Genomic DNA, 21,284 nt, shown 5'->3' on the forward strand with positions numbered 1-21,284 from the left:
TTCACAGCTGGTTGAATTAACACGATGGGCATTGGTATGTTTGATTTAGAGAGACGTGTTTTTAATAGAATGCAATGAACGTACGAGTGATTTGGTTTAAGCCTGTAGCCAATTACTTGTGGTCTTGTATTCATGGTATGCGTTTTACTGTTGATGAAATATGCGTGCGCTCAATGAGAGCATGTAGCACATTTTAATCTATATGATTATATTGGAGAGTTGTGTCATTGCTTAACTATTTAAACTGGTTTAGCGCGTAGGTCTTTCGCTTACGGCCATACCACTCTGAACACGCCCGATCTCGTCTGATCTCGGAAGCTAAGCAGGGTCGGGCCTGGTTAGTACTTGGATGGGAGACCGCCTGGGAATACCAGGTGCTGTAAGCTTTTCTTGCTTTTTCCCCACAGGAGGGCGCTATTTAGCTAGGTATCGGATGGAAACTAACGTCACACTTGGATGCAGGGAAATGATACTTTGATTCAGTTGCCATCAAAATCAACAACCTTGTGCACCTTATTTTCACCTTAAAATTAATAAAGAAATAATACTATTCATATTTTGAAATAATTTTTCAGTCTGTTGTAAGCTTTTTTTTGATGAGAGATATGTTAATTCATTAGCGCACAGTCCGTGTTCATTGTGTATTTTGGAAGTATCTGTATGAATATTCCATTTCAATGAAGTTTCGAAGATGTGCTTACGTTATTTTCATAATGCTAATACTTAGTCTGGTTTTCGCTGTAATTTAATCTCGGAGGGAGAGTTCTACTGACGAGCTTCATGTGCACATGCGCAGTGTGAGACCACGTCAATGCAACCTTCTCGTTCCATGTCATTTATTTCCGTTGTAAACCTTCCGATTTACACAGAATACCAGTGGGATTATAAACGACCCTTGATATATCGTGAGAAATAAATATTAATCGTTTATGACCAGTGACCTGCTATATTAAATATTACTTGACTCTCGCCTCTTCCTGTGTGGATGATTTCGGAAATGTATGCTGCGTGGCATTGTGGGAAATACTAAAAATAGTATTTCTAGGTGAAAATACAAATAACGGTCACCAGTATTGGGGTTTACGTATAGGAAATCGGTCACTGTGCAGAATCATTCATTTGGCGCCGTTGTCAGTTGAGCGAGTGGGAAGATGTGGTCCCCGTATGTGTGACAGGGAGGGTGTGGAGTAGGGACTGATCCCGAAATGTGTACAACTCATACTTACCTGGCAGGGGAGATACCATGATCAAGAAGGTGGTTCACCCAGGGCGAGGCTCAGCCATTGCACTCCGGTTGTGCTGACCCCTGCGAATTCCTCAAATGTGGGAATCTCGACTGCATAATTTCTGGTAGTGGGGGACTGCGTTCGCGCTCTCCCCTGATATTCTGGTTGAAAAAATACACTGTTTTATTATATATATATATATATTTTCTCTTTCTAATTTGTCCAACTCTTGTGTCAATACTTTATTTCATGTCTGTATGTGCAAGTGGGTTTTCTTTGTAAAAGTGCCTATTTATTGTGTGTTGATGGGGATCGGATATTGATTTATATGTTTTCCCGATTGGTCAGACACCTATTTTCACTTTTGATTGTGGCGATGCTGTAACTTCTGAAATATTTGTAATAAACATGCTTTATTTTCACTGGCATTAGGAATACATGCTATCTGAAAAAGATTGTCGCCGTTCAAGTGGACATGTTGCTCATTACTTGTGTAGTATTTAAACATAGGGCACATATTTTGAAAGTGTTGAGAACATATGCGTAATGTTTAATTCCTAAACGAAGCACCAAAATGTAAGAGAAATGCGTTTACGGTCAGTTGCGTTGCTTCTCTAAAATATATAACCAGTGTTGGCTCATTAGTCTCTCGCTTGAGGACACGTTATTGATTTGACATTTGATGCAATTCAATTGAGCTCAAGTAAATTGCTTAAGTTTGAAGGCAAAACATTTGTATTATGCTAATTCGTTAACTATCTATAAATTAGGCAAAATTGCCTGTCGGTATGTGCCAGTCTATCCTGCACTTATTCCGTTCAATTTTCATTCCAAAAACGGGGATGTGAACGAGAATGGTGTTTAAAATGCTGTAACCAATAAAGACATTTTATAGCCTACTTAGTTTGGTTCATAGCTGGTTGAATTAACACGATGGGTGCATTGGTATGTTCGATTTAGAGAGACGTGTTTTTAATAGAGTGCAATGAACGTACGAGTGATTTGGTTTAAACCTGTAGCCAATTACTTGTGGTCTTGTATGCATGGTATGCGTTTTACTGTTGATGAAATATGCGTGTGTCAAATGAGAGCATGTAGCATATTTGAACCGAAAGGATTATATTGGAGAGTTGTATCATTGCTTCACTATTTGAACGGGTTTAGCTCGTGGGTCCTTCGCTTACGGCCATACCACTCTGAACACGCCCGATCTCGTCTGATCTCGGAAGCTAAGCAGGGTCGGGCCTGGTTAGTACTTGGATGGGAGACCGCCTGGGAATACCCGGTGCTGTAAGCTTTTCTTGCTTTTTCCCCACAGGAGGGCGCTATTTAGCTAGGTATCGGATGGAAACTAACGTCACACTTGGATGCAGGGAAATTATACTTCGATTCAGCCGCTATCAAAATCAACAACCGTGTGCACCTTATTTTCACCTTTAAAAAAAAATAATAATACCCAAAAGTCTGCTCAAAAGATCTTCTAATATCGTCCTCTGCTGCAGGCAGGTGGAGCCAATCAAGCAATTAGCAGCTCATTCAGGCAGACATCCGAATGACAGGGAGAGAGACACAGGATCACCAGCAAGGGGAACTCAAAAAGGCCCAGGCTGGTCTACAGAGTCAACGAGGTTGAAGGAGGACAGAGAGAGGCCTGTTCATGCCCATCCAAATATACTGCGACAACACTGGCGCGCGGAAGAGGCGACGGGTAATGAAATCGGACGGGATGCGGTTTTACCCTCCAGAACCTCCAGGCTGCGTTGGTTTTCTGTGGCCCTGCTCTGGCCTGTGTCCTGCCCAACACCTTCAAATCTGCCCACTTATTGTTTTACTCACACACATTATTGTGATATTCACTGCAGTCTGAATAAGAATAAGAACATAGCACAATTCCCTCCTGGTATCAATAAAGTACAGTCCATGTATATTTGTGTAGGAAAGTACCCTGTCTTTTCACGAATGGTCTATTGCCGCACAGATCACCTGGCGGTCATTACTGTTGATGCTGAATTTGAGACGGTAGTTAATGGTAACCTTACCCACAAGTTTAACCTCAAACGCATCTCTGTCGCTAACAGCTCAACAGCACTGAGGTAAAAGTGTCGATGAGGACACGTTATTGATTTGACATTTGATGCGATTCAATTGAGCTCAAGTAAATTGCTTAAGTTTGAAGGCAAAACATTTATATTATGCTAATTAGTTAACTATCTATAAATTAGGCTAAATTGCCTGTCGGTATGTGCCAGTCTATCCCGCACTTATTCCGTTCAATTTTCATTCCAAACACGGGGATGTGAACGATAATGGTGTTTAAAATGTTGTAACCAATAAAGACATTTTATAGCCTACTTAGTTTAGTTCACAGCTGGTTGAATTAACACGATGGGCATTGGTATGTTTGATTTAGAGAGACGTGTTTTTAATAGAATGCAATGAACGTACGAGTGATTTGGTTTAAGCCTGTAGCCAATTACTTGTGGTCTTGTATTCATGGTATGCGTTTTACTGTTGATGAAATATGCGTGCGCTCAATGAGAGCATGTAGCACATTTTAATCTATATGATTATATTGGAGAGTTGTGTCATTGCTTAACTATTTAAACTGGTTTAGCGCGTAGGTCTTTCGCTTACGGCCATACCACTCTGAACACGCCCGATCTCGTCTGATCTCGGAAGCTAAGCAGGGTCGGGCCTGGTTAGTACTTGGATGGGAGACCGCCTGGGAATACCAGGTGCTGTAAGCTTTTCTTGCTTTTTCCCCACAGGAGGGCGCTATTTAGCTAGGTATCGGATGGAAACTAACGTCACACTTGGATGCAGGGAAATTATACTTTGATTCAGTCGCCATCAAAATCAACAACCGTGTGCACCTTATTTTCACCTTAAAATTAATAAAGAAATAATACTATTCATATTTTGAAATAATTTTTCAGTCTCTGTTGTAAGCCTTTTTTTGATGAGAAATATGTTCATTCATTAGCGCACAGTCCGTGTTCATTGTGTATTTTGGAAGTATCTGTATGAATATTCCATTTCAATGAAGTTTCGAAGATGTGCTTACGTTATTTTCATAATGCTAATACTTAGTCTGGTTTTCACTGTAATTTAATCTCGGAGGGAGAGTTCTACTGACGAGCTTCATGTGCACATGCGCAGTGTGAGACCACGTCAATGCAACCTTCTCGTTCCATGTCATTTATTTCCGTTGTAAACCTTCCGATTTACACAGAATACCAGTGGGATTATAAACGACCCTTGATATATCGTGAGAAATAAATATTAATCGTTTATGACCAGTGACCTACTATATTAAATATCACTTGACTCTCGCCTCTTCCTGTGTGGATGATTTCGAAAATGTATGCTGCGTGGCATTGTGGGAAATACTAAAAATAGTATTTATAGGTGAAAATACAAATAACGGTCACCAGTATTGGGGTTTACGTATAGGAAATCGGTCACTGTGCAGAATCATTCATTTTGCGCCGTTGTCAGTTGAGCGAGTGGGAAGATGTGGTCCCCGTATGTGTGACAGGGAGGGTGTGGAGTAGGGACTGATCCCGAAATGTGTACAACTCATACTTACCTGGCAGGGGAGATACCATGATCAAGAAGGTGGTTCACCCAGGGCGAGGCTCAGCCATTGCACTCCGGTTGTGCTGACCCCTGCGAATTCCTCAAATGTGGGAATCTCGACTGCATAATTTCTGGTAGTGGGGGACTGCGTTCGCGTTCTCCCCTGATATTCTGGTTGAAAAAATAGACTGTTTTATTATATATATATATTTTCTCTTTCTAATTTGTCCAACTCTTGTGTGAATACTTTATTTCATGTCTGTATGTGCAAGTGGGTTTTCTGTATAAAAGTGCCTATTTATTGTGTGTTGATGGGGATCGGATATTGATTTATATGTTTTCCCGATTGGTCAGACACCTATTTTCACTTTTGATTGTGGCGATGCTGTAGCTTCTGAAATATTTGTAATAAACATGCTTTATTTTCACTGGCATTAGGAATACATGCTATCTGAAAAAGATTGTCGCCGTTCAAGTGGACATGTTGCTCATTACTTGTGTAGTATTTAAACATAGGGCACATATTTTGATAGTGTTGAGAACATATGCGTAATGTTTAATTCCTAAACGAAGCACAAAAATGTAAGAGAAATGCGTTTACGGTCAGTTGCGTTGCTTCTCTAAAATATATAACCAGTGTTGGCTCATTAGTCTCTCGCTTGAGGACACGTTATTGATTTGACATTTGATGCAATTCAATTGAGCTCAAGTAAATTGCTTAAGTTTGAAGGCAAAACATTTGTATTATGCTAATTCGTTAACCATCTATAAATTAGGCTAAATTGGCTGTCGGTATGTGCCAGTCTATCCTGCACTTATTCCGTTCAATTTTCATTCCAAAAACGGGGATGTGAACGAGAATGGTGTTTAAAATGCTGTAACCAATAAAGACATTTTATAGCCTACTTAGTTTAGTTCACAGCTGGTTGAATTAACACGATGGGCATTGGTATGTTCGATTTAGAGAGACGTGTTTTGAATAGAATGCAATGAACGTACGAGTGATTTGGTTTAAACCTGTAGCCAATTACTTGTGGTCTTGTATGCATGGTATGCGTTTTACTGTTGATGAAATATGCGTGTGCCAAATGAGAGCATGTGGCATATTTGAACCGAAAGGATTATATTGGAGAGTTGTATCATTGCTTCACTATTTGAACGGGTTTAGCTCTGGGTCCTTCGCTTACGGCCATACCACTCTGAATACGCCCGATCTCGTCTGATCTCGGAAGCTAAGCAGGGTCGGGCCAGGTTAGTACTTGGATGGGAGACCGCCTGGGAATACCCGGTGCTGTAAGCTTTTCTTGCTTTTTCCCCACAGGAGGGCGCTATTTAGCTAGGTATCGGATGGAAACTAACGTCACACTTGGATGCAGGGAAATTATACTTCGATTCAGCCGCTATCAAAATCAACAACCGTGTGCACCTTATTTTCACCTTTAAAAAAAAATAATATTACCCAAAAGTCTGCTCAAAAGATCTTCTAATATCGTCCTCTGCTGCAGGCAGGTGGAGCCAATCAAGCAATTAGCAGCTCATTCAGGCAGACATCCAAATGACAGGGAGAGAGACACAGGATCACCAGCAAGGGGAACTCAAAAAGGCCCAGGCTGGTCTACAGAGTCCCCGAGGTTGAAGGAGGACAGAGAGAGGCCTGTTCATGCCCATCCAAATATACTGCGACAACACTGGCGCGCGGAAGAGGCGACGGGTAATGAAATCGGACGGGATGCGGTTTTACCCTCCAGAACCTCCAGGCTGCGTTGGTTTTCTGTGGCCCTGCTCTGGCCTGTGTCCTGCCCAACACCTTCAAATCTGCCCACTTATTGTTTTACTCACACACATTATTGTGATATTCACTGCAGTCTGAATGAGAATAAGAACATAGCACAATTCCCTCCTGGTATCAATAAAGTACAGTCCATGTATATTTGTGTCGGAAAGTACCCTGTCTTTTCACGAATGGTCTATTGCCGCACAGATCACCTGGCGGTCATTACTGTTGATGCTGAATTTGAGACGGTAGTTAATGGTAACCTTACCCACAAGTTTAACCTCAAACGCATCTCTGTCGCTAACAGCTCAACAGCACTGAGGTAAAAGTGTCGACGAGGACACGTTATTGATTTGACATTTGATGCGATTCAATTGAGCTCAAGTAAATTGCTTAAGTTTGAAGGCAAAACATTTATATTATGCTAATTAGTTAACTATCTATAAATTAGGCTAAATTGCCTGTCGGTATGTGCCAGTCTATCCCGCACTTATTCCGTTCAATTTTCACTCCAAACACGGGGATGTGAACGAGAATGGTATTTAAAATGTTGTAACCAATAAAGACATTTTATAGCATACTTAGTTTAGTCCACAGCTGGTTGAATTAACACGATGGGCATTGGTATGTTTGATTTAGAGAGACGTGTTTTTAATAGAATGCAATGAACGTACGAGTGATTTGGTTTAAGCCTGTAGCCAATTACTTGTGGTCTTGTATTCGTGGTATGCGTTTTACTGTTGATGAAATATGCGTGCGCTCAATGAGAGCATGTAGCACATTTTAACCTATATGATTATATTGGAGAGTTGTGTCATTGCTTAACTATTTAAACTGGTTTAGCGCGTAGGTCTTTCGCTTACGGCCATACCACTCTGAACACGCCCGATCTCGTCTGATCTCGGAAGCTAAGCAGGGTCGGGCCTGGTTAGTACTTGGATGGGAGACCGCCTGGGAATACCAGGTGCTGTAAGCGTTTCTTGCTTTTCCCCCACATGAGGGCGCTATTTAGCTAGGTATCGGATGGAAACTAACGTCACACTTGGATGCAGGGAAATTATACTTTGATTCAGTCGCCATCAAAATCAACAACCGTGTGCACCTTATTTTCACCTTTAAAAAAAAAAAATAATACCTAAAAGTCTGCTCAAAAGATCTTCTAATATCGTCCTCTGCTGCAGGCAGGTGGAGCCAATCAAGCAATTAGCAGCTCATTCAGGCAGACATCCAAATGACAGGGAGAGAGACACAGGATCACCAGCAAGGGGAACTCAAAAAGGCCCAGGCTGGTCTACAGAGTCCCCGAGGTTGAAGGAGGACAGAGAGAGGCCTGTTCATGCCCATCCAAATATACTGCGACAACACTGGCGCGCGGAAGAGGCGACGGGTAATGAAATCGGACGGGATGCGGTTTTACCCTCCAGAACCTCCAGGCTGCGTTGGTTTTCTGTGGCCCTGCTCTGGCCTGTGTCCTGCCCAACACCTTCAAATCTGCCCACTTATCGTTTTACTCACACACATTATTGTGATATTCACTGCAGTCTGAATGAGAATTGTTGGAGCCATAATGATATGAGTTGATATTATATATGATATTATTATTTGTCTACCTATAGTAAGCCTCCAGAGCCGCAACTGCATCTATTTAATCAGCCAAGTAATTTGCGGCACCTGTGTTAGTCCTAGGGAGACGGGGAGACGGAATAGTTTTTTGACCACACAAACAAAAGAAAGGATACAAAGAAAGAAACACACAAAAAAGGCCGAAGCAAAGTCTATTTTTGTTTATTGTAAAAAGTCAATTTGGAGAATATTTTTGTTCAATGTTTAAGCAGAATAAAATGCATTTTTTGTTTCAACTTGAAATCGGATCTCCACCATTGTTTGATTGTGCGTCAAACCCCCGCTCCGGCTTGGACAGTGGCTATTTTTGAAGCATCAGTTTTTTAGACGAAATACGCCACTATAACAAGTCAAAAAACTTTCCGCAAAGGATTGACGGACGAAAGGACAGCCACGGTCACAGCCAGATACCGTTTGCATCGGACAAAAGGACAGCCCCCAAACAAGGATTCGCCGGTCGTGAGTAACCGCAACAAATTATGTATGGGCTGATCTGCGTGAGGCAATGGTTTGGTCAAACATATTAAAAGAAAGCGCCCCGTGCGCTATGAATGGAATGTTTGATGACGGTGGAAACGGGAATAATAACACAGTGCTGTGAATAATACGTTGCATTGCAGATATTGGATGAACCAAATAATTAAGGAGTTTAAAAGACACTATGTAAAGTAAAGACTGATTGCAACCGCGGTCATAACTATAAAGACGGACTGCTACGGCTGTTTTAATGCGCCAATAGAGCGGACAAAAAAAAAAAAAGCCACCGTCAGCAACGCACCACGTTATACAGTGTGATTACAGTAAAAATGACTGACAATACTGGGGCCGCTGGTGCGGCAGAGGAAATGTTAACTTCACTCATTGCAACTCGCAGGGGGAAACTGAGTGTATGCACACGCAGGATGAATGAATTAAAAACTTTTCTTGTGGATGATGGAGATGTGGAGAAAGTAAATGACGGCCTTGCAGCATTCAAACAGGCTGTAAAAGAATTTAATGATGTACATAAATCTGTGCAAATGCTCTTCTCAGAGGAGGGGCAGGAGAATGAAAATGTGGACTGGTATGAACCCAGAATTACTATTTTTAAATATTTTTTGAATGAAGTACAAACCTGGAAAAAGGGTCAAATTGCACAATTACATGTCATCCCTCAGGACAGCATTTCTAATGTGTCACACAAATCCAACAAATCCCAGACAGGATCAAAAGCCTCCTCAGTCTCTTCAGCATGCAGGAAAGCAGTGGCAGAGCAGGCAGCTCTATTAGCCCGTGCTGAGGCCTTAAAGACCCAACATGCCTTAAGACTGGAAGAAGTTCAACTAAAAACAAGAATGGAAAGGTTGGAGCTGGAAACCAATATAGCAGCATCAGCCACCAAAATAAAAGCCCTTCAGAGTTTTGAGATGGATGAGCAAATCCAAAAAGACGGCATGGACTCTTATTTTGAAGCCAGCAAGGAAAAGACCACTGAGCTTGTGGAATCAGAGCTGCCAGTGGCTGAATTTATTCAACTAGGTGCTCTTCCAAAAATACCACTTCAAAGGGTTGTTTTTGATCGCCAAGGCAGCAGTCAGCAACCTCCAGCAGGGTCCAATCCATCTAGATCTAATGAGAATACCAATGCAGCTACTAACCATGATGACATCACCACTGTTATGCAAAGACAGAGTGACATTGTTGATCTTATCATCATGCAACAAAAAATAGCCTTACTCCCCACTAGGGAGATCACAGTGTTTGACGGTGATCCGCTGACCTATCAATCTTTCATCCGAGCATTTGAACACTTAATTGAGGATAAGACAAGTAACTGTCAGGACAGGCTCTACTTTCTTGAGCAGTATACTTGTGGCCAGCCCAGGGATTTGGTCCGCAGCTGCCTACACATGGAAGCAAGCAGAGGCTATGCTAAAGCTCAACGACTATTAAAGGAGCACTTTGGGGATGAGATCAAAGTCACAAGTGCTTATTTGGAAAAGGCATTGAATTGGACAGTGATTAGACCTGAGGATGGAAAGGCACTGCACGCTTATGCACTCTACCTGAGAGGATGCTGTAACGCCATGCACGACTTGCACTATCTGGAGGAGCTTGATATGCCCTCCAATCTAAGGCTGATTGCATCTAAGCTTCCTTACAAGCTACGTGAAAGATGGAGATCAGCAGCCTATGACACGTTTGAGAGGACCAATACGAGGGCTACATTCCAACACCTAGTGGGATTCATGGAGAAACAAGCTAGAATCCTTTTGGACCCACTGTTTGGGGATATACAAGATCCTCTCTCCAGTAAAAGGGTGGTTTTAAAGAGCAGGATAGCTGACCTTAAACAGCAATCAAGAATGCCAAAGAATAGAGGGAGCAGCTTTGCCACTACAGTGGCAATAGTGGGTGATGGCAACACTAATGACAACTCTACTACTCTGTCATTCAAACAAAACCAACAAGGCAACACCCCAGGTGCTCGTACTGCCTCATGCAACTTTTGTCAGGGCAACCATTCACTAACTGATTTGTCAACAGATCAAGGCACATACTCATGAGAAGAAGGTGGAGTTTGTGAAGATGAACGGCCTTTGCTTCGGATGTTTAACTAAGGGTCATCTAAGCAAAGACTGCAGAAGAAAGCTAACATGTCAAAAGTGTCAAAGGAGGCACCCAACTATATTACATATTGAAACAATGAAAACTTCAAACCAGGAACCTCCAAAGGAGGTGGGTCCTAAGGAATTGAAGAAAACATCAGTCAGCTGTGCTCTTGTTTCAGCTGGGGAAGTGACTGGGGCCGGTAAGGATTGTGCACTGGCTATTGTGCCAGTCAGAGTCAAAGTGGCCAAGGGAAACAAGTTTGTGTTAACTTATGCTTTCCTCGACCCTGGCAGCTCAGCAACATTCTGCACTGAGAACCTAATGAAGCAGCTGAATGCTAGCCAACGCAAAACAAATATTCTCCTTCGAACAATGGGGCAGAAGAGACCTGTCAGGAGCTATGAAGTCACTGGACTAGAGGTAGGCAGCCTGGATGGCAGCATATACCTTGACCTACCAAAAGTCTATACCCAGGATAAGATCCCAGTCTCAAAAGAAAACTTACTCACTCAAACTGAACTGGAAAGGTGGCCTTATCTACAGGGGATCCAATTAAAGGAAATTGATGCAGACGTTGAACTCCTGATAGGAATCAACGTTCCTAAGGCGATGGAACCCTGGCGCATAATTAATAGCCAAGGGAATGGACCATATGCGGTGGAGACAGTTTTAGGATGGGTGGTCAACGGTCCACTCAATTATTGCACCGATATGGTAGGGTCTGGACCTCCTACAATGACGGCCAACCGAATATCGATTGCTGATCTGGGGGAACTCCTAGTCAGGCAATATAATCAGGACTTCTCAGAGAGAGCGTATGAGGAGAAAAGCGAAATGTCAGGTGAGGATCAAAAGTTCATGCAGATTGCATCCAGCTCAGTAATCCTCAAGAATGGTCACTACCACTTACCCTTACCTTTTCGCAACAAAGAAGTGGTCATGCCAGACAACCAAAAAATGGCAGAGCAGCGAGCCATGACCCTGGTAAAGAAATTCAAGAAAGATGAGGTCTATGCTGCAGAATATAAAGACTTCATGGAGGATGTAATCAGCAACGGTTACGCAGAGAAAGTGCCCCGAGACCAACTCCACCGGAACGATGGCCAGGTCTGGTACATACCTCATCATGGTGTTTACCATAAGCAAAAGGCCAAGCTTAGAGTAGTGTTTGACTGTACATCATCGTACAAAGGCACATCTCTCAATAGAGAACTCCTCCAAGGCCCTGACCTGTCTAACACCCTCATTGGTGTCTTGCTCAGGTTCCGCCAAGAAAGAATTGCCATTATGGGAGACATTGAAGCAATGTTTTACCAAGTACATGTCCATAACAGCCACAGGGACTTTCTAAGATTCTTATGGTGGCCAGGTGGAGATACCAAAAAACACCTGGAACATTACAGAATGAAGGTCCACCTCTTTGGTGCTGTGTCATCTCCGAGCATCGCTAACTTCGCTTTACAACGGACAGCAGACGACAACAGTGGGAAGTATGATGAGGAGGTAATGGAGACAATCAAGCACAACTTCTATGTGGATGATTGCCTCAAGTCAGTAGCCACAGTAGAACAAGCCATTTGGCTCGCCGAGGACCTCAGAGATGCATGCTCTCAGGGAGGCTTCACACTGACCAAATGGGTCAGTAATAGCCGCAGGGTCCTGGCATCCCTCCCTGATAAGCACAAAGCAACACTAGTAAAGGCACTGGACTTGGATAGAGAAAAGCTGCCTCTTGAAAGAGCACTTGGGATCCAATGGAATATTGAAAGTGACACATTTACCTTCAGAGTCACTATCAAGAGCAGACCTCATACGAGAAGAGGAATCCTCTCCACAGTCAGCTCAATATACGATCCATTGGGTTTCCTTTCTCCATACATCCTGAAGGCCAAGCAAATCCTCCAAGAGCTCTGCAAGGCAAAGTGTGGTTGGGATGAAATCATCCCAGAGAAATTATCCAAGCCATGGCAGAGATGGATTACAGAGTTAGATCAGCTGTGCAAATTCCAAGTTGATCGATGTGTTCGGTCAGGTCAAGACATCAGAGCTGCATCACTTCTGTGATGCAAGTGAGCTGGGTTATGGCACTGTCAGCTACCTCAGGTTCACGAACAGTATGGAAAAGGTCCACATTTCATTCATTCTGGGGAAATCTAGGGTGGCTCCACTCAAACAGATGACGATCCCCAGACTGGAGATGGCAGCAGCAACGCTAGCTGTGAGGGTGGACAGGATGCTGAGAAGGGAGCTTCAGGTACAGCTTGAAAGCTCCACTTTCTGGACAGACAGCACATCCGTGCTGAAATACATCCTCAACCAAACAAAAAGATTCCATACTTATGTGGCCAACAGAGTTGCAGTGATACGTGACCTATCTCAAGAGAAACAATGGAGACATGTGCGCTCCAAAGATAACCCGGCTGACGACGCTTCACGTGGGTTAAATGTAGAACCTTTCCTAAAATCCACAAGATGGCTGAAAGGTCCAGAATTCCTGAAGAGAAAGGAAACCGAATGGCCACAGATCCCAGAAAAACTGGGACAAATCCCTCCGGAGGATCCAGAGGTAAGAAGAGACTTCACTGTGAACAGTGCTAGCGTAGAGGAATATAATCCAACCAGCAAGCTAATTGAGTACTACTCATCATGGACCAGATTGCAGAAAGCTGTTGCCTGGATTTTGAAACTGAAAGGACTCCTTCTACTGCTAAGTCACAACAAGAAATCTCTAACAAAGACTGATCCAGCATCAGAGCTGACAACTTTAAAGTATTTAAAGGAACAAATGGACCAGTTCAAAGTTACATGTGGAGCACAAAACCTGTCTGTGGAGGACATGGACGAAGCAGAAAAGGCCATCATTCGCTTCGAGCAGAGACAGCACTTTAAAAAGGAACTGGCACTCTTGGATACAGGGAGACGGGTCAAGGCAAGCAGCTCCATCTGTAAACTGGATCCAATTGTGGATAAAGGAATTCTGAGGGTGGGAGGACGAATAAGCAAAGTGGCTATGCCATTAGAAGAGAAGAATCCAATCATCCTGCCCAAAGACTCTCATATATCCAAACTGATCCTACGACACATTCATCAACGAGTTGGACACTCCGGTAGAGGTCACATGCTCTCCAGACTAGGTCAGAGATTCTGGCTGCCTTGTGCCAACTCGTCTGCTAGGAAAATCACAAGGAGTTGTGTTTTCTGCAGGCGCATGCAAGCAAAGGTTGGAGAACAACAAATGGCTGATCTTCCAAAGGATCGTGTGTCTCCAGATCTACCACCCTTTACCCATGTTGGTATTGACTACTTCGGACCCATAGAGGTGAAGCGAGGCCGTGCTCACGTGAAACGGTGGGGAGTAATCTTTACCTGCCTGGTGAGTCGAGCCGTCCATTTAGAAGTTGCAAGCTACTTAGACACTGACTCCTGCATCAATGCCTTGCGCAGGTTCATATGTCGAAGAGGACCAGTAGCAAGCATTCGAACAGACAATGGGACCAACTTCATAGGAGCACAGACAGAGCTAAGAAAGGCTCTGAAAGAATTGGATCACAATAGGATTCAAAATGCATTACTCGAGGACAGAGTGAAATGGACATTCAACCCTCCCTTTGGAGCCCACCATGGTGGAGTATGGGAGAGGCTAATCAGACTTGTGAAGAAAATATTATATTCAGTCCTGAAGGAGCAAAGACTGGATGATGAGACATTACAGACCACTTTGTGCGAGGTGGAGGCAATAATGAATGACAGACCAATAACTACGGTGTCAAGTGAACCTAATGATCTAGAGCCTCTCACTCCAAACCACCTACTTCAGTTGAAAAACAAACCAGTTATGCCACCAGGACTATTTCAAAAAGGTGACCTGTACTCCCGGAGGAGATGGAAACAGGCACAATACCTTGCAGACCTCTTCTGGAGGAGATGGATTAGGGAATAATGCAGCAACTTATGCAGCAACGGAGCAAATGGAATAACCCTAAACGGAACCTCTGTCTAGGCGATCTTGTCGTCATAGTGGATAACATGGCACCCAGGAACTCATGGCTTATGGGCCGTGTAGTGAAGACCTTGTTAGGGTCCAAAGGTCTTATACGGAGTGTTTTAGTAAAAACCAAGACCAACATCTTGCAGAGACCAATTGATAAACTCTGTCTACTACTGGAGGCAGATGGCTAATCTCAGTCAGCTAAGATTAAGAGGTTTCCAGAGTCAACGGTCAAGATGCACCTATGGGAGTTATGTGCTGGTAGTCCCTGATTCCCAGAAACCAGCCCTATACATCCACATGCACATACATGCCCCTGACCCCTGAACTCTTGCCCCCTCTTGCACGCCTCTGACCCCTGGACTGCTGTATTCCACCTACACATAACTACATACACGTAGAACCTAAACATATATGGACTTTGAACATTCTGGAACATTCATGAATTATGATGTGTGTTATGTTTAATTTATTGGCTCCATTAAATTATGATTGATTAATTGTTTTGCTATGATGTTAACAATTAGGGGCCGGTATGTTGGAGCCATAATGATATGAGTTGATATTATATATGATATTATTATTTGTCTACCTATAGTAAGCCTCCGGAGCCGCAACTGCATCTATTTAATCAGCCAAGTAATTTGCGGCACCTGTGTTAGTCCTAGGGAGACGGGGAGACGGAATAGTTTTTTGACCACACAAACAAAAGAAAGGATACAAAGAAAGAAACACACAAAAAAGGCCGAAGCAAAGTCTATTTTTGTTTATTGTAAAAAGTCAATTTGGAGAATATATTTAAGCAGAATAAAATGCATTTTTTGTTTCAACTTGAAATCGGATCTCCACCATTGTTTGATTGTGCGTCAAACCCCCGCTCCGGCTTGGACAGTGGCTATTTTGAAGCATCAGTTTTTTAGACGAAATACGCCACTATAAGAATAAGAACATAGCACAATTCCCTCCTGGTATCAATAAAGTACAGTCCATGTATATTTGTGTAGGAAAGTACCCCGTCTTTTCACGAATGGTCTATTGCCGCACAGATCACCTGGCGGTCATTACTGTTGATGCTGAATTTGAGACGGTAGTTAATGGTAACCTTACCCACAAGTTTAACCTCAAACGCATCTCTGTCGCTAACAGCTCAACAGCACTGAGGTAAAAGTGTCGACGAGGACACGTTATTGATTTGACATTTGATGCGATTCAATTGAGCTCAAGTAAATTGCTTAAGTTTGAAGGCAAAACATTTATATTATGCTAATTAGTTAACTATCTATAAATTAGGCTAAATTGCCTGTCGGTATGTGCCAGTCTATCCTGCACTTATTCCGTTCAATTTTCACTCCAAACACGGGGATGTGAACGAGAATGGTGTTTAAAATGCTGTAACCAATAAAGACATTTTATAGCCTACTTAGTTTAGTTCACAGCTGGTTGAATTAACACGATGGGCATTGGTATGTTCGATTTAGAGAGACGTGTTTTGAATAGAATGCAATGAACGTACGAGTGATTTGGTTTAAACCTGTAGCCAATTACTTGTGGTCTTGTATGCATGGTATGCGTTTTACTGTTGATGAAATATGCGTGTGCCAAATGAGAGCATGTGGCATATTTGAACCGAAAGGATTATATTGGAGAGTTGTATCATTGCTTCACTATTTGAACGGGTTTAGCTCGTGGGTCCTTCGCTTACGGCCATACCACTCTGAACACGCCCGATCTCGTCTGATCTCGGAAGCTAAGCAGGGTCGGGCCTGGTTAGTACTTGGATGGGAGACCGCCTGGGAATACCCGGTGCTGTAAGCTTTTCTTGCTTTTCCCCCACATGAGGGCGCTATTTAGCTAGGTATCGGATGGAAACTAACGTCACACTTGGATGCAGGGAAATTATACTTCGATTCAGCCGCTTTCAAAATCAACAACCGTGTGCACCTTATTTTCACCTTTAAAAAAAATAATAATACCCAAAAGTCTGCTCAAAAGATCTTCTAATATCGTCCTCTGCTGCAGGCAGGTGGAGCCAATCAAGCAATTAGCAGCTCATTCAGGCAGACATCCAAATGACAGGGAGAGAGACACAGGATCACCAGCAAGGGGAACTCAAAAAGGCCCAGGCTGGTCTACAGAGTCCCCGAGGTTGAAGGAGGACAGAGAGAGGCCTGTTCATGCCCATCCAAATATACTGCGACAACACTGGCGCGCGGAAGAGGCGACGGGTAATGAAATCGGACGGGATGCGGTTTTACCCTCCAGAACCTCCAGGCTGCGTTGGTTTTCTGTGGCCCTGCTCTGGCCTGTGTCCTGCCCAACACCTTCAAATCTGCCCACTTATTGTTTTACTCACACACATTATTGTGATATTCACTGCAGTCTGAATGAGAATAAGAACATAGCACAATTCGCTCCTGGTATCAATAAAGTACAGTCCATGTATATTTGTGTAGGAAAGTACCCCGTCTTTTCACGAATGGTCTATTGCCGCACAGATCACCTGGCGGTCATTACTGTTGATGCTGAATTTGAGACGGTAGTTAATGGTAACCTTACCCACAAGTTTAACCTCAAACGCATCTCTGTCGCTAACAGCTCAACAGCACTGAGGTAAAAGTGTCGACGAGGACACGTTATTGATTTGACATTTGATGCGATTCAATTGAGCTCAAGTAAATTGCTTAAGTTTGAAGGCAAAACATTTATATTATGCTAATTAGTTAACTATCTATAAATTAGGCTAAATTGGCTGTCGGTATGTGCCAGTCTATCCCGCACTTATTCCGTTCAATTTTCATTCCAAACACGGGGATGTGAGCGAGAATGGTATTTAAAATGTTGTAACCAATAAAGACATTTTATAGCCTACTTAGTTTAGTTCACAGCTGGTTGAATTAACACGATGGGCATTGGTATGTTTGATTTAGAGAGACGTGTTTTTAATAGAATGCAATGAACGTACGAGTGATTTGGTTTAAGCCTGTAGCCAATTACTTGTGGTCTTGTATTCGTGGTATGCGTTTTACTGTTGATGAAATATGCGTGCGCTCAATGAGAGCATGTAGCACATTTTAACCTATATGATTATATTGGAGAGTTGTGTCATTGCTTAACTATTTAAACTGGTTTAGCGCGTAGGTCTTTCGCTTACGGCCATACCACTCTGAACACGCCCGATCTCGTCTGATCTCGGAAGCTAAGCAGGGTCGGGCCTGGTTAGTACTTGGATGGGAGACCGCCTGGGAATACCAGGTGCTGTAAGCTTTTCTTGCTTTTCCCCCACATGAGGGCGCTATTTAGCTAGGTATCGGATGGAAACTAACGTCACACTTGGATGCAGGGAAATTATACTTTGATTCAGTCGCCATCAAAATCAACAACCGTGTGCACCTTATTTTCACCTTAAAATTAATAAAGAAATAATACTATTCATATTTTGAAAGAATTTTTCAGTCTCTGTTGTAAGCTTTTTTTTGATGAGAGATATGTTAATTCATTAGCGCACAGTCCGTGTTCATTGTGTATTTTGGAAGTATCTGTATGAATATTCCATTTCAATGAAGTTTCGAAGATGTGCTTACGTTATTTTCATAATGCTAATACTTGGTCTGGTTTTCACTGTAATTTAATCTCGGAGGGAGAGTTCTACTGACGAGCTTCATGTGCACATGCGCAGTGTGAGACCACGTCAATGCAACCTTCTCGTTCCATGTCATTTATTTCCGTTGTAAACCTTCCGATTTACACAGAATACCAGTGGGATTATAAACGACCCTTGATATATCGTGAGAAATAAATATTAATCGTTTATGACCAGTGACCTACTATATTAAATATCACTTGACTCTCGCCTCTTCCTGTGTGGATGATTTCGAAAATGTATGCTGCGTGGCATTGTGGGAAATACTAAAAATAGTATTTATAGGTGAAAATACAAATAACGGTCACCAGTATTGGGGTTTACGTATAGGAAATCGGTCACTGTGCAGAATCATTCATTTGGCGCCGTTGTCAGTCGAGCGAGTGGGAAGATGTGGTCCCCGTATGTGTGACAGGGAGGGTGTGGAGTAGGGACTGATCCCGAAATGTGTACAACTCATACTTACCTGGCAGGGGAGATACCATGATCAAGAAGGTGGTTCACCCAGGGCGAGGCTCAGCCATTGCACTCCGGTTGTGCTGACCCCTGCGAATTCCTCAAATGTGGGAATCTCGACTGCATAATTTCTGGTAGTGGGGGACTGCGTTCGCGCTCTCCCCTGATATTCTGGTTGAAAAAATAGACTGTTTTATTATATATATTTTCTCTTTCTTGTTTGTCCAACTCTTGTGTGAATACTTTATTTCATGTCTGTATGTGCAAGTGGCTTTTCTGTGTAAAAGTGCCTATTTATTGTGTGTTGATGGGGATCGGATATTGATTTATATGTTTTCCCGATTGGTCAGACACCTATTTTCACTTTTGATTGTGGCGATGCTGTAGCTTCTGAAATATTTGTAATAAACATGCTTCATTTTGACTGGCATTAGGAATACATGCTATCTGAAAAAGATTGTCGCCGTTCAAGTGGACATGTTGCTCATTACTTGTGTCGCTTTTAAACATAGGGCACATCTTTTGATAGTGTTTAGAGCATATACGTAATGATTAATGCGTAAATTATGCACCAAAATGTAACAGAAATGCGTTTAAGTTAAGTTGCATTGCTTCTTTAAAATATATAACCAGTGTTAGCTAGCTAGCTAGACATTATGCAGAATTGCCTGTCGGTATGTGCCCTTCTATCCATTCAATTATTCCGTTCAACTGTCTTTAAATGTTCAGTCCAAAAACAGGGATGTGAACGAGAATGGTGTTTAAAATGTAACCAATAAAGACATTTTATAGCCTACTTTGTTTAGTTCATAGCTGGTTGAATTAACACGATGGACATTGGCATGTTTGACTTGTAACCTGTTTTTTTGTAATATAATACTTATATTTTGAAGTAATGCTTCAGTCTCTGTCGTAAGGTTATTATTTTATGAGAGAGGCGTTACGTTAATGATTCACTGGCGCACAGTCTGTTATTTGTGTATTTTGTGAAGTATATTAATATTCAATGTGAATGAAGTTTCGATGATTTTCATAATATTAATACTTCGTCTGGTTGTCGCTGTAACTTCATCTCGGAGGGAGAGTTCGATTGACGAATCCATTCACAAATCTACGCACATGCGCAGTTTGACCGCGTCAAAACAGCTTTCTCGTAATTCATTTCCGTTGTAAACCTTCCGATTTACACAGAATACCAGTGGGATTATAAACGACCCTTGATATATCGTGGAAAAAAATATTAATCGTTTATGACCAGTGGCCTACTATATTAAATATTACTCGACTCTCACCTCTTCCTGCATGGATGATTTCGAAAATGTATGCTGCGTGGCATTGTGGGAAATATTTTTAAAATTAGATTTTTGGTGAAAATAAACAACGATCACCGGTCGGGTTTACGTAACGAAATCAGACATTGGGCAGAATTCTTAATTTACATCCCGAAATGTGTTTGCAAAGATGTCGTTAACTATTTTATTCGTATGGCAGCATCATTATGGAATTGTTAACTTTAGCCAATTCAGTTAACGTCTGTAGTTAGTAATCTCGCATCAAGCCTTGCACAGCTATCACTAGCAATTAATTGTGGTGCGACTACAATACATTACTTTACATAGGGACCAGGGAACAAACCCAAATGTGTTTTTTTTTTTTTAATCCCTGTGCACTTGGGCACATTATTTGCAAATTTATATTCCAAATCACAAGTCTGGAGAAATGGGACAGCAGAAAAAATAAACCAGGAAGCCCAGAATTCAGGTGCGGTCGACTTCGTTCAAAGGACGAAGCAAGAACATCGTCGTCAATTTGCACTGCCCTTGGCGCGAGACTTATTCACTCTTCTACTCGAAGAATCAGCAGCAAAAATACTGTATTAATCACAATCACGTTCTGCCAATCGCTCCCAGAATGCAGCAGCAGTACTCCGTTATCACGTCGGATTAAGTGCAGTTATCAAGGTACCGAGGGATCCAAAATCACAGGCAAGAGTGTCAGCATTACTTTTTCAATCGTTTTATTAGGAATTATAATGGTAAATGGGAATATGATAAAGCTCATATTGGAAAGTTATTTGATCCAAAAATTACAAAATCACAGGGAAATAATATCCCGAATGAAGCTTCCAATTCCAGTGGCAGACATGGTGATTAAGATTTTAAACAAGATTTTAATTAATCTGATAATAATAATAATAAAAAAAAACTATTAAAACATGGTTGTGGCTTAACTTGGAAACAGTTCTAATAACTTAAAACGCATACTTATCCAAAACCAAATCTTTCGTGTCAATGAGGTGTCGGAAAGTAAGCAACACACTCTTATTCCAGGCCTCTCTCTCTGCAGCGGGGCACAGAAATCGCACTTGAATCTTGGAATGATAAGCAGCCATTGCAAGAAGAACAG

At 42.2% G+C, this 21,284-nt stretch overlaps 10 non-coding genes across 10 annotated transcripts; all 10 read left to right on the forward strand.

Moving 5' to 3' along the window:
* The first annotated feature begins 267 nt into the window (after nt 1-267).
* LOC133110789 (5S ribosomal RNA) lies at nt 268-386 on the forward strand. Its single transcript, XR_009704924.1, has one exon. It is a non-coding gene; the product is annotated as a 5S ribosomal RNA (ribosomal RNA).
* Nucleotides 387-1,218: 832 nt separating this feature from the next.
* Nucleotides 1,219-1,382, forward strand: LOC133110796 (U1 spliceosomal RNA). Its single transcript, XR_009704930.1, has one exon. It is a non-coding gene; the product is annotated as a U1 spliceosomal RNA (small nuclear RNA).
* Nucleotides 1,383-2,404: 1,022 nt separating this feature from the next.
* LOC133110780 (5S ribosomal RNA) lies at nt 2,405-2,523 on the forward strand. Its single transcript, XR_009704918.1, has one exon. It is a non-coding gene; the product is annotated as a 5S ribosomal RNA (ribosomal RNA).
* Nucleotides 2,524-3,854: 1,331 nt separating this feature from the next.
* On the forward strand, nt 3,855-3,973 carry LOC133110793 (5S ribosomal RNA). The gene has a single exon (XR_009704927.1). It is a non-coding gene; the product is annotated as a 5S ribosomal RNA (ribosomal RNA).
* An 834-nt stretch (nt 3,974-4,807) lies between these two features.
* Nucleotides 4,808-4,971, forward strand: LOC133110801 (U1 spliceosomal RNA). Its single transcript, XR_009704934.1, has one exon. It is a non-coding gene; the product is annotated as a U1 spliceosomal RNA (small nuclear RNA).
* Nucleotides 4,972-5,986: 1,015 nt separating this feature from the next.
* Nucleotides 5,987-6,105, forward strand: LOC133110773 (5S ribosomal RNA). The gene has a single exon (XR_009704912.1). It is a non-coding gene; the product is annotated as a 5S ribosomal RNA (ribosomal RNA).
* Nucleotides 6,106-7,436: 1,331 nt separating this feature from the next.
* On the forward strand, nt 7,437-7,555 carry LOC133110782 (5S ribosomal RNA). The gene has a single exon (XR_009704920.1). It is a non-coding gene; the product is annotated as a 5S ribosomal RNA (ribosomal RNA).
* An 8,923-nt stretch (nt 7,556-16,478) lies between these two features.
* Nucleotides 16,479-16,597, forward strand: LOC133110781 (5S ribosomal RNA). Its single transcript, XR_009704919.1, has one exon. It is a non-coding gene; the product is annotated as a 5S ribosomal RNA (ribosomal RNA).
* Nucleotides 16,598-17,927: 1,330 nt separating this feature from the next.
* On the forward strand, nt 17,928-18,046 carry LOC133110805 (5S ribosomal RNA). The gene has a single exon (XR_009704938.1). It is a non-coding gene; the product is annotated as a 5S ribosomal RNA (ribosomal RNA).
* Nucleotides 18,047-18,880: 834 nt separating this feature from the next.
* Nucleotides 18,881-19,044, forward strand: LOC133110797 (U1 spliceosomal RNA). The gene has a single exon (XR_009704931.1). It is a non-coding gene; the product is annotated as a U1 spliceosomal RNA (small nuclear RNA).
* The last annotated feature ends 2,240 nt before the right edge of the window (nt 19,045-21,284 follow it).

The sequence above is a fragment of the Conger conger genome, chromosome 14 (assembly GCF_963514075.1).
Source record: "Conger conger chromosome 14, fConCon1.1, whole genome shotgun sequence".
NCBI classification, from domain to species: Eukaryota; Metazoa; Chordata; class Actinopteri; order Anguilliformes; family Congridae; genus Conger; species Conger conger.